Source organism: Chelmon rostratus, chromosome 20 (assembly GCF_017976325.1).
Source record: "Chelmon rostratus isolate fCheRos1 chromosome 20, fCheRos1.pri, whole genome shotgun sequence".
Lineage (NCBI taxonomy): Eukaryota > Metazoa > Chordata > Actinopteri > Chaetodontiformes > Chaetodontidae > Chelmon > Chelmon rostratus.
The window spans coordinates 5,880,360-5,900,588 of NC_055677.1; the positions used below are offsets into that span (position 1 = coordinate 5,880,360).

The 20,229-nt window shown below is 42.3% G+C and overlaps 1 protein-coding gene across 1 annotated transcript in view; it reads right to left on the reverse strand.

Moving 5' to 3' along the window:
- The window catches only part of LOC121624039 (RNA-binding Raly-like protein), a 48,732-nt gene that overhangs the window by 16,542 nt on the left and 11,961 nt on the right, over nucleotides 1–20,229 (reverse strand). The window lies entirely within an intron of this gene.

Sequence of the window (20,229 nt, forward strand, 5' to 3'; positions counted from 1 at the left end):
ACTCCCCTCACCTCTTTCACCTCTGCTTGTGTGAAAGGAGCCTAAGGGGAACTAACTGCAAGACGTACTGTTACGGATCATCTCAGATGCAGCTTTTAGCTTTAGACTTGATATCTGCAGCACTGAGGAGAAAGTTCAGGATGAATTAACTTTTTTTTTAACTGTTTGTTGGTCATTCTCCTCTGTTGCCTTTGCTTGAACCATCGGTTTGTTTTCTTGCTCCGTCTGCAGCTCGGTCAGAGCGGTTTGCGGTGCTGAACGTGGGCCTTTTAAGGTCTGCTGCGCCGATCTGTCTGGGCGGAGAAACAAAAGGGCTCGACCTTACAGCTGTGTGAACTAACACATGATGCAACTTGTTTTTCGCAGCCCTGAAATTATTTAGAGATACGTTTGAGCTTGACTCCTATTTTCCATCTGTCAGAGAGGGAGGGGTGTCTGCCTGTCTATGGATACTGAAACAAACTCAACCCAGCTATGTATTAATATTTAAGGGAACACCGCCATTGGCTGAGGAATCAGGGGGAAAAGGTTCTGGAGGTAAATTGCAGTGGAAAGACAGAGGCACAGAGCATAAGTAATCACGGAGGACAGACCTGTGTTCCTCTGTCAAGAAAACAAGGATCCGTGACTCCCCGAAGGAACCTGCCTGTGTGGTTTATTGCTCTCATTTGTTGCCTTACATCTCTGTCTCCCTCAGACTACTCTTGCTCATGCTTCCTGTTCTGCCCACGGCCTCACCCTATCACTCAACTTCTCCTTCTCCATTCCCCTCGCACAAGCACTCACACAAAGACAATATCCAAGCCCGGCTAGCCATCCGTCACTCCCCCTCACATCCCATATTTCTTCCCGCGCCTCTGTGCACGCAGAGGAAGCTCATTATGAGACATTTAAGCGGCGAGCATCACCTGTGGGGCCTTTTCTATTCGGCACCCGTGCCGCCGACGAAAGGTTTGCAAGTGTTGCTTCTCCCCTCCTTTCATTAGCAAGGGACGAATAACGGCAGAGCAATAGAGGTTGAGGCTTTGAATAAATCAAGGCTATAAACCGAGCCATATGGCAACATATTGCAGGGGAATCACTGGGATGAAAAAAAGCACGCCTGTGAAAATCAACAGGACCCCAAAAACATAAGGAGAGGGTGAGTCTTGTGAGAAGGACACCCGTATATTCCTGGAAGGAATATGAGTGAACTGCTGGAGCAGGAACAAAACCTGCTGTTGAATCAGGCTGTAATCTGTCTATCCATCTCTCTCCTTGCTTCTACCTTTTTCTGCTCTCAGACCGAGGAGGGAAAACCAGCTAATAGCCTGAGGCTTCAGAGGAAGGCTAACAGGCAACGGGCAGCAGGGGTCACCACAAGGTCAGAGACGGATAGATTGTGTCATGCGAGACAGAAACCCTCTTTGTATGAGTGTGGGCAGAGTGTTGGAAGATGGACAGAAGGGCGGATTCCTGAAAATCAATATCTTCTTCTTCAGCCATAAGTCGTTGCTATTGGAAGATTGGCGATTCAGTTGCTCAGCTTTCAGTAGCTCACTGGCTTTTCTTTCAAAAGTGGTGATAGACGTGTAAACATGTGGCAAGCCATGTCCATCACTGTCCGAATCAGGACAAACCTGCATTCAGGCTGTGTTAATCATTAATAAATACAGTCTCAATACCAGTTACACCTAGAACACAAATTTTGCACAAGCTCTTTAGACCAAAACCCACTTAAAATGACTGATGCCCCTGCTTGGAATTACACCAACTGCGCCTGAAAACACACCAGCAGTAATTTGCATGTCAAACTCTCTCGCTTTTTCTTTTTCTTCAGCAGTTACAGGAAAGCCAGCGACCGAAATGCAGCTGATTTTGTTGGTTTCTGCTGCTGCAAATGACCCGTCTGGACACCAGCTGTGCTGCAGCGCAGAAGCTATAATTGACAAAACAGCAATTGACGTGAGCCAGTTATCACCTTAAATATGTCTGGGCCCTCAAACAGAGACTAAAAATAAACGAGCAGGGATCCTGTCTTTTCCATAAGGACACATGGCTCCTTACAAACGTGACATTTACTAGCTGTTGTAGGAGGTACGGCATCAAGATATGATATGATTGAGAGAATACCTTGATAATAAGTGAATATTTTTACTGACAGGGACATTTTGGGATATTACTGAGCTGTACAGTAAATTGGAAGAATTTTGGCCGTCCAGGAGTGCAGAAGTTATGTATATGTTATGTTTTCTGTTAGGTGAAGCATTAGCAAAAAATGATTAATTGCGTTAATGTCTGAGCCATTGATAAAAAGTCAAAGCTACATGCCTCTGTATATGATTGCAATTAAAGAAGTTAATTACCACTACTACTACTACCAAGGTTGTTAAGCTGCAACCAATCACTGCGCTTAATATTCTGTTAAATGCACCGCTAATGATTTAAGAACAAGCCGCAACAGCAGCTCCGTGAACAAGGCTAGCATGCTAATGTTCAGCAGCTATATTGTTTATTTTTGCGATTTGAGTCTGAGCATATTAGCATGATAATCATTTGCTAATCAGCACTAAACGCAAAGGACAGCTGAGGCAGTGGGCTCATTAACCAAAGCACTGAGCAAATCATCCGGGAACCGTTGATGTCTGCAAGAAAACGCCAATCCATCCTGTAGATGCAGAGATATTTCATAGAATAACCAAAGTAAGCAGGATTCATCATCTGGGAATCATGAATCTGTACAAAATTCCTCAGCAATCCATTCAATAGTTGTAGAGATGGACCAACAGACCAACACTGCCATCAGTAGAGTGGATGGAGGAAACATGATTTCTCAGAAACAAAGTTGAAGTACTACATAAAACTGGTCGCCCTGATGTAAACCTCTGCCATCACGTAGCATCATCATCATCCAGAGGCCGCATGTTGAGAAACGCTGATTAATTCATTACAAGAAGATTTTGGAATGGAAATTCCACATAAAGCTTCGTCATGCAGCGATGGCAAAGGGATTAACCTGTGATATTTAATTTATAGAGCAGCCTTGCTAACCTAGAACACCCTGTTGACATCAAGGCACGAAAAGTCTTCTCTCCTCCTGATTACCTAAAAAGCTTTGGTGCAACCTTTTGAGTCATATCGCAGACGTGCAGCACCACTGCAATAAACTCCCTTTAGACGTACGTATCAGTTAGGACCTTGAAGGAATGAGAAATGTGTTATTCTTCTTTTCCAAAAACAGAAGAAAATTCCCCACGGACCAGAGCTGATGGCTCTACAGCACATTTGTCACTTTCTCCCTTTGCGCGCTCTTTCATTTCATTCTCCTCTCCTCGCAAACGCCAACTGTCTACTTGATGAGATAAACATTAAAGGCGAAGACGGGGAAAAAGAGAGAGAATGCGAGAGCGGGACGCAGGGGGAGCTGCCGATCATCTCCTCACGGAGCGAGGAACTCGGGCGCCAATCTCCCCGACGCCTTAATTAATTGAACAAAGTGACTAATCATGCAAATTGTCCCTCAGCGGGAGAGACGCAAGCAGGGAGACAAGAACGTGGCGAAGGAGCGGATTTGAGCAGGTGATGGGCGTCCAGCTGGGACAGGTAGGGACGTGGGGAATTCGTCTCCTTGCTGAATTGTGAGGTTGGGCTGGTCTGCGAGGAAGGCAGGAGGTCTGAGATCTCGTTCCAATAGCTGTACATCATGACCTGCAGGCAAGGCCCCGGCTGGTGTGGCCATCATAAAACCCCAGATAGGCCTTTCATCATCACTCCTCTGATTTATTTCCGAGGACTGATAAAGGCCTTACTGCAGGTATAGATGACAACTTAAATTGACAGATTTTCCCCAAAATCTCAGAGTGAATTACAATCAAATCCGGCTCCTCGCTGTGGCCCCGACATGTTCTGCTTCCGCGCCGCATCAGACCTCACATTTCATTCGCTTCAATCTCAAACATCAGCCTTGTTCTTACTTTTCTGCGCCCGGCGAGCCGCTCAATCAGGGTCACGAGGCGATGCGGTCCTTTCATCCAAAACAAGCATTTAGCTTTTCCTCTCAATGCTGTGACATTTTCAGCGCCGGCGGAAAAACAGCTTGTTTACCGGTACCCCTCAGCAACAGGAGAGTCGCAGGAGGCTATCGCCGTGGACGGCTGTTTAATTACACTGGTAAACCAGTGGCGAGGAGACGGGGCGCTATCTGCATATCAAAGGTGCTGTTCGTGGAAGCTTTGAAGATCAAACAGGGCCATTCAAAGCGAGGCGAGGTGGCGCTCTCCGTTCTTCTGTCTGAGTTGGACACTTTAAGTTTACACATCGTACTCTTTAGCATCAAGTGGGCGATATGATGATACTTACCGTGAGGCGATACATCATTTTAATGTCCATGTGCCATTTGCTGGATTGGTCAAAAACAGTCATTCACGTTTGGTAATTTTATCCATTAACAATCACATCACAATATATATCAATTTGTCCATCTGCAATTATTCTAATAATCAATGAATCATTTTAATAAGGCTAAATATCACATTTTTGCTGGTTCCAGCTCATTAAATATGACGATCTGATAATTTGATACTAAAACAAGCTCTTTGAAGATGGCAAACTGGGCTCTGGGTAACTATAATGGGCACTTTTCACTATTTTTTCATATGTTATATCCAAAACAATTAATTGATTAATCAAGAGAATAATCAACAGATCAGTTGATAATGATAATAACAGTCAGTCGCAGCCTTACATAGAATCTCATCATTGTCATTACTGTGTCACTAAAGGCACAGTGACATGAAGCACATTACAAATTAAGATTCCAAGCCATTCGTTGGTGCCATCATAAGAAACCCGCAGCTTCACGGTGAGTCAAGGTGACACAGGCTTCAACACACCGGTGCGTTCTTGTTGAGCTCCAAATATCCTTTTGTTGTTTCCTTGGAAAACAAGGCTGCTTTCAGGAAGGTTATTTCACAGTGGGTTGCTTTACTAAAAGCAGACAATACACAGTTGGCTACACTGTGCCCCATATCAGCTTTAAACTCCACACTGCAAATCTTATTTTCCTTAGTGATTGCAAAGGAAATATGATTAATTTAAATAGTTAATATGTAAAAGACAGCAAAAAACAAAACAAAGGAGAGTGTGAAAAATCACATGTTCCCGAAGCCTTGAAAAATGGCTAATTTGTTCAACCATCAGTTCAAAACCCAGATATGAGGTTTGATTCCCAATAAGAGCAGCAAATCCTCATATTTAACAAAAGTTTGGTATTTGTTTAGTAAATGATTCATCAGTTATTAAAATTGTTGTAGGAAAACCATTTACAAACCAAAAAAGGAAAAGAAAATCTTAAGAGACTATTTTTAGCATCATCATCTGCTTATTTACTAAATATTTGTTTGGTCCATTTAATGGAAAACAGCACACCCCAGCTGACATCTTCAGATTACTTGTTTTTTTCAACCAACAATCCAAAAGCAACAATCTTTGGTTTGATATCACAGAAAGCTATCATAAACCAGCAAATGCTACCATTTTAGAGGCTGTGACTGTTGATTCTGAAAATGGCTTAATTAATTATCAATGATCAAAATCGTCTCTTTCAGTTCTATGTTGCAAAACTCATCCTCTTCTCTGGCTTGACGACGATGACTCGTGCCTCACAAGTCGCAGCCAGCCTCCATTCTTGAACACAGAGTTCACTTAACAGCTGTTTTATTATATGTGACTTCAACATCTCAGTGAACAGCCCATTACAACACTGGAGCATCTCTCCCTTTGTAAACACTCAAGTGTGACTTTCAGCCTGCTGCCCTGCCTCAGCGCCTCTCTGAAGCCGCGTGGACCGAAGTCCGAGGGGATCAGCTCATAATACCCGGCCCCTTCAGGCACCGGCAGAGCAGATAAAGGCATGGCATCGGTTTGAGATCGCATCCCTCTGTGTGACCTGTAAAATAAAAAAAAAAAAAAGCAGCGAGCCGTCTCACGCGAGTCAACAGCGATGCACTTCAAAAAGCGGACGATTCGGGCGGCTGGATGGATGAACGTGGCACGGGGGGGAAGCTCAGCGGTGGGGAGCGAGGCATGAAAACAAACAGCTCGCAGTTACAAACACAAAAGAACAAGTGTTTCCTCTGAGAAACAATCATGACAACCATACAGCAGATAATCAGGATATCCACATCGACTTTCCTCACGGCTAAAAAAAAAAAAAGGCTCTTTCTGGCTCTTTAGCGTTGAGCTCACAACAGAAATCTTTGAGTTGTTCTGAGATCAGTCATTCTGCTTTATAATCCCCACTTATACATTTATATTTCATTTACAACAGGAAATAAAGAGAATTATTGATTGAGGGAAATTTCACAGGCATGCTGCTGGCCTACATGCATGGAAAACGAGATGCGGCTTTGCCCTCGCCTTTCAGGACGCCACACGTCCCTGCACAGGTGCGCGAGTGTGCACGTGAGAGACGAGACAGTGAGCTGTTACAAGTTCTCTAATTATTCCGACGCGCTCGCCGTGACACTTGACAGACATTCATTTCAGCCTGCTACACCGCTGCAGTCGTATCTGTCGACTGTGCACATTAGATCCAATATTAATACACGCCATTCACCAAAGCATGCAGCGCTGAATATTCTGCTTCTGTCAAGATAAGAGAAAAAGAAATCTGCCATTTTGCGACATCTCTTCCCCCCAACAGCGTACTGCACACAGGGACGGGGATAATAAGGCGTCATTTACTTGCGAGTGTTGCTGTTTTTCGTGCGTGCACGGATGTCACTGTGCGTGTCAATGCTCGTCTTTATTTCTCGCTGATTGGCGCTTCTCCTGGTAACGGTCCAAGCAGCCTTTGCTCCACTAAACGCGAGTGGAGCTGCTGGTGGGAGAGACGAGGACTCCGGGGGAGCGACATCTTGTCACAACTCTGTCACATTATTTCATCATCGATAGAGGACTCTCATTACTGTGGGTCCTCTCTGACAGATAAAAATCACATTTTCGGGACAGAGTGCAGTGTGATGCAGTTGCTTGGACAAGTGAAAAACTGCTGTGAATTTTTGAAACTGTAGCAGCTGCGTCTTAGGTGGTAACTAAAGTATCTGGAACGGATTACACTCTGTAATTGCTTGCCATTTATTCAAGAGAAGCAGAGCAGCACACGCGGATTGTGTTGCGCATGATTTGTATTCCTTCCCATGGACATCCAAACTGAAATTTTGGGCAAAATGCTGCTAAGCTGAAAAGAGGGCTGGTCTGGAAGGGAAAAACACTCACACACACATTCTCTTCACACAACCACAACTGTCCTTGACACATGGCTTGAGATACATGGAGGACATCTGACAGAAGATGTAACAGCCTGCTCTTGTGCACCCCGTCCACCCCCCCCTCCTTCCACCATCAGCAGCACAGCACACAAACTAACATCTGCAGCACAGAAAGACACATTCACTCGACATGCGCTGCAGCCTTCAATCACAACAGAATCTGCGACCGAAAACAAGGCGCGCTCGGGCCCAGGAATGAGGGGAGAAGCTGCCCGAAGAGCGCCCGTCTACAGGAAGTCTCTTTGCATGATCAATTTTCATTATCAGGCTTCAAAGTCTTCGTTTGCTTGGAGACCGACAGCGAATACATGACACACACGCATGCACAGAAAACAGATCCCGGTGGTGCAGAGGGCTGGAACTCCATTTGATCTCCAAAGATTCCTGAGCTGCAAAACCTTAAATATTAATGGACTTCAACGCTCCTGCTCACGCTCAGACTCACACGACAAAGAGGCTGAGAGCTTTTATTTTCATAATTAAATTAATCTCAAAAGGCAACAGCATAAACATGCTCACAGACAACAGAGTTCACCTTTTGATAAAGAAAAAAGCCCAAAGATAAATTCCCCCTGATGGGCTGAACAGAGGCGGGTTTCACACACACACATGTCACAATGTAAGAGATACCTTTGCAGAATCATTACTTTCTAATAATTACACAGCCCTTAAAGCTTTTCATGTGTTATGTTTGTATTGTCTCCATGCAGCACTGTTGCAGAGCACATTTCAAAATTAGAGGTGCCGTGTTCACATATGCAACAATGCATTATAAGCTGCTGAACAACCTCACTAACTGATGGCAGTGAGATTTCAACCACCCACAGAAGTCCTTCACCATTGTTTTGTGACGACCTCCTTCAGCCACCAGCGCTCAACACTGCTCGCGCTGGAACACCCCGAGGCTCTGAATTTGCACTTAAGGGAGTTCCCATTATTACAGGAATGCCTGATGAAGCTGATGGAAACGAGCAAGTAGAGGTCACACGCACACATTTTTCAAATGTGCAGCTTTTTAAGATATTATGAGGAGCAAATCAAGGTGATTTCTGTAAGCTAGCTGTTGAAATAAGGGTTTTCATTTCACCTGGATTGGTTAAAAGTGCATCCAATGTCACAAGGCAAATGACAGTTCTCAATTTAGAAACATATCAGCACACAATAAGAAGTCAAAACCTGGTGATAACACACCTTAATATTAACAGGTTTACTGCCTGTCATCCATCAAACTCCACAGTGCCACACAGAAACGTTGCACATTTCACACACCAGTGAGTTTGTCTCATTCTAAACATACAGCAGAGGCTCCGACTTGCAGTCTCTTGCAGCCTTTCCTGCACCACCTGACAGATAAAGTCCAGCACAGCCTCTTGAACAAACTCAACAGCTTCGCCAATTTGAGCCCACGCTCAGATTCTTTTTGGCGAAGAAGCTGCTGGATGTCTCCACCTGCTCTACCTCTTGACACTGACTTTTCTGTGCACGCCGTCCAATTTTGGGTTCCTCCCACTCTCGGGCGTAGCTGTACATCCAGAAAAGTTGTGCAGTGCGATCTATTTGTAGCCTGTGCACCTCCTCTGTCGAGGAGAAGAAAATCTGGTTGTCTTCAACGCGTGTGAGCAGGGAAGTCACGGCTTCACCTGCCTGCAAAATGTGCCAGCAAATTAACTAATGGGCAATTAGCAAACCACAATATCCATATGCATCAAACATCAGAGCATGCACCCGCCAAGGCAGCTCGATCAGGCTGGCATTAGATTGGTCTGAAAATACTGAAAAATCACAATTGTCTTAAGGTGTTCAAATTGCTTGTTATGTATGACTCACAGTCTTTAACGCAAAGGCACTTTACAGTCACACAAGACAAACAGAAGTAGCACCATTAAGACGCCTGACTGACAGTTTTGCTTGAAAAATGAACTGATTATCGCAGTAGATGAGTTTAGACTTCACTCTGTTCACAAACATTTTCCTCTCTCCCCCTGAGTGCAGTAATTAATGGAGTCCAAACAGCGCGCGCGCGCGTGTGCGTGTATGTGCTCATATTCACACTTCTCAGAAGAAAGTGATTGATGAACGGGCGCTGAACCTAAAATGACCTACCTCGCAAGCCTTGATGAGTCGACACATTTTATGATAATGCGCGCTAACTTCAGCAGAATGAATATATTACACCAGACAACCGAGCAGGTGCGAGGACGCCTTCCCAAACTAACAGCTTGATGCAAGCGCTGATCAGCCAGCGTGCAGCAGGTGACCTGACCCCCGATCAGTCGGGGAAGTTGAGCACTGAAAGACGAAATAACGCAATCACAGGCGACAGATATGAAGACCTTTCGCGCAGCCCGACGGAGCTTTAACTTTGGCACAATGCCCCGCGTCTGCGTAAAACCCAATTTCATGCAAATTACAACAACTTAAATAGGGGTGCACCCCCGGTTCAAAGCAGATCCGGATGCATCCTGGCACGCATGAATCACGGCTCAGTATTCGCAACTTGCATCGGGCGACATCAGCATCAGATCCAGCCGTCGGTTATTGATGCTGTGTGAACTTACAGCGGTGGTTGCGACGCTTCCCCTTGTACATGGTCATTATGTACGGGTCCAGCTTTGCGCTCTTTCAGGTCCGCGTTCAGGTGCCGAGGAGACTGCTGCGATACTTTCTGACTAGATTTAAATTAGCCCTTCAGACTGAGGCGCTGCTTAAGCGAGGATCATACCATACTCAGAGACGGGAGGGGGGGGCGGAGTACAGTGCATCTCACAGACACATCCACACGCGCGCACGCACAAGCACGCACACACACAACAGTCATAAATACACACGATAAGGAAGCAAAATCACACATTGAGGAAAAGAAATAGCCACGACTTTTAGAAAAAACACGATTCATTTTGGTTGAATCTCCCCTCATTTTATATTAATTTCGAAAAATCGCTCTCTTTGGATTCACTGAATTTGTCAGCAATATTTCCTTAGTTTTCTCTTATTAATGTGTTTGTTATTTTGACTACAGCTGCATTTTATAGTCTTAAAGGCTTCAATTACTAATTGCACCAATGCAAAATGCTCTGAAAACATGCATCACCCGTATTATGTGCATAAGTTGCAAGTTACGTTATTAGTTGCTTACTATCTCTTTAAAAACAGACATGATTATCAGTTGAAAAAAAAATATCAATTCTCAATCTCATGATGAATTTAAGAAGGATACTCTAAAGACACTAATCTATAGGTTAATAGCTCCATACTGAGGGTACATGCAGTTGCAAATCAGTGACATTTAAGCAAAGAGTGTCTTTTCTGAATGCCACCAGCTGAATATTGATATGATGATAAATATGATGATATTTAAATGATAAGATAGTGTGGAAATACTGTAGAGAGCTTCCATATTTCATTTTACTCCCCAAAACGCAGGTTTATTAACACTTAAAAGGTTTAAAACAGGGGTCGTCAAACATATTACTCAAAAATCTGCATCTTTAGTCAATTAATTCATGTCACATCTGTTGTGATTGGGCCAGGACGAACCTGAGACAAGGTTCAGACAGTTAGTCACCATGGAGTCGCCACTGCAATGACGCCAACCACAAGGAGATGAGCCGCCATATTGTAGCCTGTTTATAACACAAGGTAAAGTTTTAATTCTGAGCAAAACATAGAGGATAAAGTTTCAACCTGCTATCTTATGTTAGACAGGAAGCTAGCTATACCCTGATAGCAAGTCTAATAAAGGAAGAGTGTTCTATGTTTTTGGGCCATTGTGGCTAAAAGTGGCATCCCCAAAGGTTTTTGTGGCAATGTCGGGAATAACTAAAAGAGCAGCTGTGGGGGATCTTAGGGTTTGTGGAGCATCATATGATGATGATAAAAGGGGGCAAAGCCGGTTACGACTTTAGAGTCAAACCATGCAGGAAGCCAGCGTAGCTCCCTTAAAACAGGAGTTATAAGAGCTCCCATTTTAGCTTTTGTTAAAACCCTGACAGCGGCATTCTGGATGGTCTGTAGTTTTACTTTTCTCAGAAAGGTGTTTGATCCATTGTTTAACCCTGCAATGCTACTGGATGGTAAATGTGTTTATAGGTCCGGCCATTAGGCCATGAACTCACGCAACTTGCAAACTTTGGGGTTATTTGGGCCTCACAGGGTTAAACACGTCCTTCTCTAAGACCTTACTTAGAAAAGGTGGATTTGAAATGGGGTGTAATTACTAAGAGGAAAGGGTTAAAAGTGCTTGGGAAAAGGGACACACTGACTAATAAGGGCATCCATATTGCCAGCATGGCTAAAAATGCTAAATGCATTAGCACTACGTCATCAAAGCACATTTTTGCTTCTTACAATTCTTAAAAAATGCATCAAGTTTATTCAGACTTTCTGCTGGGAATAATTGAATCCAGATCCGTTCTTACTACGCACCATCTCTTCAGGTTTTCTGTCAGTCCAACCTTTGAAAGAAGACCAAACCCTGACATCAAGCAGCGTCTGTCACCTTCAAGGTGACACTGTGTTTGCATTCATCCTTGTTCACACTATAAAGCAGCGACACATCTTTTCTGTATGAAGACTAGACGGATGTGGCACCCAGCAGCGCACCACTCTCCACTGTAATACTCTATCTGATTACTGTCTTAGCCCAAATGAGCATGCAGTGACATTGGCACAAAAATAATATTCCACTGCCTCCACAACCTCTGGGCGCACTTGAGAAAAGGTGCATCTCATCTTACTTGCAAACAGGATTGTGTTGCTAAGGAGACAAGGGTAAGGAAGCAGCCTGGATGTTGATTTTGTGCGATTCATTCCACTATACTACATTATTGCTGTGTGGGCTGAATAGTAACACTTACTTTTTGGCTCAAGATGAATTGTGCAGTGGAAACAAACAACTGTGAAAGCCAACTGCATGGAAGTAGCAAAGAATTCAATCAATACTGCTCTCCACTGAAGCTACCGCAGCTCACATGCTCCACAGTGACAAATGGTCTTCTTTATGCTTTTACTTTGAAATGTATGAAAGATAAAATCACTCAAAGTGAATTTTTGGAAAACCAAATAAATCAATACAGCGGATATGATTACTGGTTGATGCACTGGACTATAGGTCAAAGTCATTTGTTGGAAAAGTGGCTTTATAGCACTGTGAAGCTTCACATTTAAACAGTATTTCTTTGGATGAAGAAAACAAAAAACAAAAAATGGTGTAAACATGTTACATCAGCAACCAGCACAGAGAAAATTCTTATGTAAAAGTATAGCAGGGACATCTGCTGTCCATGATGGATTAATACAACAAACAGCCTCAAGAATACAACAGGAAGCATGTGGTCAACATGGCATGAATCCCTCATAATCAATACTCTGTCCTAAATTCTGTGACTTATTTCTCTCAAAAATGAGAAATTAAAGAATTACTTTAAACAAGGCCGGCTGTCTTCGATCTGACTCAAGGCCATTTTCAACAAGCATCCGACTGAATACATCTCTGCGTAAAGCCAGTCCCCTCATTTGAAATGTTTTTTTTTTACATTTTAAGAGACATGAGGACTTTTTAATTAAATTCTCCTTTGCAAAGCAGGGTTTAGTTCAGCAGCCTTGTGGTTAGTGGAAACTTCTTTTCTCAGAATTAGATATGAAATTTTAAAAGCGCTTTATTCATATTGTAGAAAATGCATGCTTCTTAAGTTATATTCTGAATACACGAAGACTACAGAGGATGAAATCTGAGCTTCGAATCTGGTCGGTCAGTGCAGTTTGGATGACAATATTCAATGTACTGATCAGGATTCTTTGATTTACATGAGGCTAATAAAGCAGCTAAAATATTTTTTTTTATTTTTTTTTACATCAACAACAGATCACATGACTATGTGCAATGTGAAGGGGTTGCTTGTAGTGAAGAACCCATAGAGAGTTATGACCAAATTTTACAGTTTCCCTCTGCTTGCAGCTCATTTTAGTTTTGTTACCCACAACTTTAATGCTTTAGATCACTCTCTGTGTTCTCATAGGTTATTAGCTATAGCAGTTAGCTTTTATGTTAAAAAATAAAAATGCTCTAAAAACTCCTTGTACACTACCTGCCCATCACCAAATGGCAGACAGACAAAGTTAGCGACTAACCGCTAAACATAGTGTAGCATTTAGCAGCTAAAGAGCCACATATTTCCCTCAGGAGTTGGTGGAGACCAAAAACAGAGTTAAAAGTGAATACCTGGTGACCAGCTGTTTTACTAAAATGCTGATAGTATGTCAGTGTTGTGTTCAGGGGGCCAAGAAAAACTGTTAGCTTTGTCCCAAGTATTTTGTTATTTACATCCCCGCTTTTTATGTGTAAGCAAGAGTAAATATACACATCTTGCCAAAGGACCACAGTGCTGTCAAATTCCCACAGTGACTGTTTGGCACTTCTACTAATATATTGCAGCCTTTCTGAGGCAGCTACTGTTATTTCCCTTGCTATACTGCACGCTGGGGATAGTTAAAGCCAGCAAAACTGATAATATAAAAAAGAAATATAACAACCCAATTTGTATGGATGGAAGATTGATGAGAAACTACAGTTTTAACTTGGATTGGGTAGTACCCTGTTTCTGGGAACCTTAAGTCTTCAAAGCATTAAGCATATCATTACTGCTTTTAAGACATGAAGAGCTTCCTAGAAGATGTACATGCATCAACCTAATCTAAAGTGCACGGCGCTAACAAATGACCCTCATTTATAGCTGAGATGGAGGGATGCTGCAGATGCCCACGGGGAAAATTTTCAACGTGATGGATATAAATCTGCTCAAGCCATCACATCTCATTGGCCTATGACTTACAGCCTCTTTGAGCTCATTAGACAGGCACTGCTTTTGGCACTGAGTAATTGCAAACGTATCTAGTGTGTCAACTGCTGTGACTGCTTAGCAGTCTGTGACAGCAAACCGTCTCTCTTTGCTGTTACCATGCTTACAAAGCCTGAACTGCTCATTTGTTTGGATTCGGTCCAGTTGGACAGACCAGTGCAGAACTCGAGGTGTCAAAAAACTACAAAACATCGAGGAGATAAAACAAACTCTCTCAGGCCCCCAGGCTTTTTTTTTCTATGATGAACTTCACATACCCTTCATTTAAATTCTCTGCATTCACTGTGAAAACTCTGCCCAGATAACCTCTCATGCACCTATTATAAACCAGTGCCACAGTATTGCCTTGTTAGCAGCGTTGTTAGCAGTCACTTTACTCCTCTAAGTGTATGCATGCAGATTACCCTCAATTAGTCAAAGGGCACTGTGCTCAAAGGGAACCTTATACCAGGAGAAGGAACAACAATCCTCTGGGAAATGATGAGGGTACTTAAAGAAGAACATTATTGAGGAGAAATCAGGCATCCAATCGAACACAAATGTTGCTATCAGTTTTTGAGTATCTCCTCTGGAAGCAAAAACTGCATGAAGCCTCTCAACAGGTCTTCAACAGGGGAATGCCTCTGGTTCAAGCAATGATTACAACCCGAAGCTGGGAAGGATAATTGCACACTCTAGTGGAAAAGAGCAGCATGACAGCGATGTTTGACAGACGATGGTGTTGCTAGAGCTGCTCTATAGACAGAGAATAATGACACAGAAAGCTGCTCTGCTGATTTTAGTAAGTGATCGGCTCAAGAAATTTCTCACCTGATGTTTTGCTCTAATTTGTAATTTAAAAAGAAAATTTTCTGCGATAGAAAAGTGAAAATTCTGCTAATTCTGCTGGAATTGGCCTGATTTTGAATTTGCCTGGCTCCCTGTGTTAGAATGAAAAGCAAAATTCATTAATGATTTTGTCCATTTAACTAATTACATTTACTCATTTATTGTACTTAAGTAGGAAATTGAGATACCTGTACTTTATGTGAGTCTTTTCTTTTCATACCACTTTTTACTTCTTCTCCATCTCAGACGGAAATATTTTACGTTTTACCGCAATACATTCACCTGACAGCTTTAGCCACTAGTTACTTTACAAATTAAGATATTTGCAACCAAAACATGAAGAGCTTATAAAATATGGTATTGTCTTATAGCTAAAACGCCCCAAAATATAAGCAAGCACAACTGAAATGATCAGTCCTTTACAAAGTATTATTATCATAATTAAATTATTGTAAAAAAATTAGGTCCACCTCAACCAACAAGAGCAGTAAAATCCTGATTTTACATTAATATCACCTCAAGTGTTGCTCCAAGTTTCAGTTTAAAGCAATAACTGTGAGTGTTTGACATTATGACAGTATAAATTCACAGGAACTGTACAATATAAATGCTGTTTAAGGGTGGATTTAGATTAATTCTGAAATTGCCACTTATCACACTTAGACATGTCTTTGGAGCCTGGGTGATTGACAGGGAGCAAGTGAATACGAGGAAAACATGCAAACTCAATTAACACCACCAGCAACACAAAACCAGAGCTTTTTGCTGCGAGGCTACAGTGTTAACCACTGATTCACTGGTCCCATTTCATTCCATTTGATTTATATCTCAAAAATACTGCACACAAGCCTTTCTAATAAACCCAGTTTCTTTCCAAATGTCTGTTTGGGTGATAACGTCTGCAGTGTGTTGAAGCCGATTTTAATAACAGCCATCTATTTTTGTCATGGTACGCTGCACGTGTCATGTTCATGAAATAGTGGAGATCTCATTTCTGTTGGACAGAGACGCTTCAATTTCTGGCAGCTGAAGCAAAGCTGATCCTGTTCAGGGAGGAAAAAGCTTGACCGCGACCCCAAAATCCACAAATCCTCAACAAGTAAACAAATACACACGTAAACACTCATATTATTTACTTTATTTCACTAAATTAAGGGATTATTTTCTAAAGGCTGAGCAGATGAAAACTATGTTTACTCATCCTCTACTGTACTTTCATTTAATCATTCATCTTTTTTCTGCAGCACACATGAAGCACATTTATCAAGCCCACATCCTCTCAAGTAAGACCTCATTTGGGTTTTATTTAGACCCTAATCTGCATTATCCCTCCCTCCTGCTTACTTTCCTTTATTTCCCCTCCCTCCTTCTCTCTCTCTCATCCATTTTGTGTCTCTTTCTGCGTCCTGCTCTCTCTCTCTCCATCTGTCAGGGTCAGCAGAGTGCAAAGAATCGCATTAAGAAGTATTCAAATGTTGAACTAGTCGCAATTGCTATTCATACAGGCATTTAAGGCTGCCAAATCTAATTCAGCTCAGACACTATCAGTGCCACAGCCGCTCGCCCAGTCAGCAGAGATAATACAAACCACACAGGGTGGCGGAGGTTAGAAAAGCCAGATACACTGACAATAATGTCTCCTGGATGTAATGGAGCCACAAAATGACTGAGCCTTCGCCCACAGAGATAGATAAATAGAACGATTGTAACCAAAGGGGGCAGGGGGAGAAAAGAGGAACAAAAGGAGATGGGTTTGACTTCATTTTTGATTCTATCTACTGCAGCTGAGATTAACAAGGCCGTGATTTCGGTGCCATGAGTTGGGAAGTGACACCCATAAAGAATAGAGTGATTAATGCACCAAGGATGACAAATGGTGGACTGTCAGGGCTGGTAAATTAAAAATGGACATGTGTGTCATAGGAGATGCTCTACAGCTGTGGCTGAGTGTGAATGTTAGCGCTGTGCTCTTCCTACTAATCTTAAATATTGGCTTATTCCTGTGTGTCTGTACTTTACATTAGCATCACAGACCTGCTTTACAAAATCCAACAAGACATTTTGGCTGCACGAGTGCACAGTACTTGTAAAAAGAGTCAAATCTGGATGAGGAAACAGAACAAACACCCCTGACTTTTGAAACTGTGCTGACTTGTTCCCAGTTCAAATTTTACTGATACTTCACACATACGCATATTTAGGAATAGGCACCATCTCTCTCTCTGTGTGTGGCAAACAGAAAAGTCTATATAGGCACCACACTTGGCACTTGGAAATCCAGTTCATTTCCATATCATAAAACATGTATCAAAAGCACATCAGTCTACAAGGACAAGAGACTTTTCTTATCAAGCATGCTTTTGCAAATAAAACACTAGCAACATGATTCATATGATCATGTCATGGAGGACACCATCATACACACAGGTAATATGCTGCATACAACATGTAAAAGATAATAGAGACAAGAATTACAAGGCTGTGTTATCATTTAAATTTGCCTTTTCTTTTATAGTCTACTTGTTTAACACTGTTTGTTCTGTCTGGGGAAATAATCTCTATCAATACAAGCATTTCCCCTTTTCTCCTGAGGGGGTCACTGTTGCACAGACTTCTTCCAAAGATGCCCCCTTTTCATAGAACGTAATGAAACTGCAAGTGCCTCCACACCTGCATAGGTCTCCAGCTGAGATGAAAATCAGTCATTTATCAGTTTCTAAATAGAGCACATAAACGTTACTCTGCAGAAGACCCCTTTTTGGCTGTAGTTAATCCTGCATTTATCGGAAAAATCATTTATGATGTGGTCCTCACAGATTGTTGATGATTTTGATGAGCTCAGATTACAAAATGTGTATTTCTGGCTGTAAAAATGTCTATATTTACCAGCACTTAACCCTAACCTTAAAGTGAGAGTATGCAGCTGTGACCACAAGTGACAATTATGGTACATTAATGAATGCTAAGATGTCATGTAACAGTATAAGTGCAGAGGAGTTATGAAGTCAGAAAACTGATTTAGCAATATCAATTTCAGAGCAATCTCAATCTGAATAAGGCAAAAATTAGCACACATTAGCCTCCATAAACTACTATCATACAAGAGCCCAAGCAAGGCAGCATTAGCCGAACCTTTGAGTGTATTGTAATGATTAAAGGTAAGTATCATATGACTGCAGCACTTTGTGAACAAGCGATATTGCAATAAATCTAAAGTAATGATGTCATTAATAACTAGCATATAACAATGGTTCACATATGATTTTTGTCATTAACATAGACACATGCCCAAAAACCTCTTCATACCATCTCGACATATACATCTACTGTATGTACACATTTTGACTTTAGACTCTAAAAAAATGAACTTTATGTGCACCAAATATGATCAGCTGTTCCAAGTGACAGGACACACATGCAAAAGTAAATCAACCTCTTTCACATATTTTAATAGATTACCAGTAATGTATGATGTCATGTTAGTTTTGCACATGTTGGCCCCTCTGCATCCAGGCCTTCAATGTGATGCCTGATGCTGCACCAAAAAGTCACAAAAAAAAAAGTATTTAAGAAACAGAAAACCAGTCAGAAAAAGTTATTTTAGGAGGAAAAGCTGAAACATAGTAACTGTTGCAGTGGACGTAAATGTGTGAGGCGTGATTCTAACTTAACAGACACTGGACTGGTTTTGACAGTCACTGGTAATAACTGTTTTTTACCACAGTGTGGTGCTCAGTGACCACAGGGTGAAAAAAGAGCCCGGTCACACACATACTCCCGATTCCATGATCTTCATTTGCTCGGTGTATGAGGAGAGGAGACTGACACTGTCTTGACCCATCATTTCAAACCAAATTAACACTTGAATGAATTTCCCCTTTTGTTATAACAAGCGCTCGTCTTGGCCGAGGCTCAAATTTCATTTGACAGGACGGCTCCCGCAACTCAGAGTAATGAAGGCAGCCCATCTTCCCCTGTTAGACGAGGTGCATAAATACAGACACAGCTCATTAATAATTCTGTCACACAGGTAGGCATGCGGAGAAACAGAGTGACACACTTTACAGCTCAAGCACTTTAAGTCCCAGAACTCATCAGCTGCAAAGGCCCACTTAGGTATTTTTGCATACTATGCCTTGAAAACTAAGGCGCTTAAGACCTTGGTACTGATTTTACATGACAACACAAAAAGAATCCTGCTTTGAGTTAAGCATTTTTCATGTGTTGCATTTCTCAGTCACCTTGTGTGAATACATGACACTTATATTCACCAACACGTGTTATTCGTTTTGCAACTTGTTTACCACTTCTTGCTTCCCCACCAAGGCTACAGGCTACTGTGGGATGCGTGAAAAAGCCACAAGGAGTTGTCAAGGTCAGAAATGCACTTCAAACCAGCTGCTATCTATTGAAGACAACCCCTCCCTGTGTGTACTGTATACAGCTCGCGCTTCTCAATTTTTCCTTGGAGACACAGAGCAGACAGCTGTGTGTTAGGCTTCCTCTCCCTCAACAGCTGCAATGGCCGTTCGGTCATCCTCTCAGTACAGTGTCTCTTTGGCTCCAGCGACTTCTCTCCAAAGTGAATTTTGGAAAAAAAGCGAGCAGGCAGTTCCATGTTTTAATCAAATCTTCACTGAATATGCAAAATATTCGGGACACTTTTTATAAGGAGGTCAGTTCAGGTAGAAGTCATTATCCCTTACTGATTTCCCTAATTAAATCTACACCGGCCACAAAGGAGGAGACACAGATAAAGGAGAAGAAGCTGAGTTTGAGAAAAGAGTTTTAAGCTTGGAGATAAGTCAGAATGTGCGGGGGAAAAAAGGCTGCAAAAATATCGGCACTATGCTCCAGATGTTTTGTTTAATGACTGCATATTCAATTAGACATATGTTTGCATGTGGATTTTTTCGTCAGGAATAACTCTTTGCCCTCTCAGTGGTGCAATAATCCGTCTAACTGCTCCCCCACTCCCCAAAATAGCACAGGCTTAAGGTCTAAGAAGGCCAAGTGGGCAGTTTTGCCATGCACCAGTGCTCTAAACAGTGCCTTGAGTACCTTGGGATGGTTATGGCCTGACTGTAAACTGTGTCTGGATGGTGTCAGAGAGGTTACTCGTAGTGGCAGCTAATGCAAAGTGTTGACTGCAATAAAGTTGAGGTAGTTAACTGCCATCATGCTTGGAGTGACCTTTACCGGACAGTGGGGCCCAAGGCTGGGTCCCGTCCTCC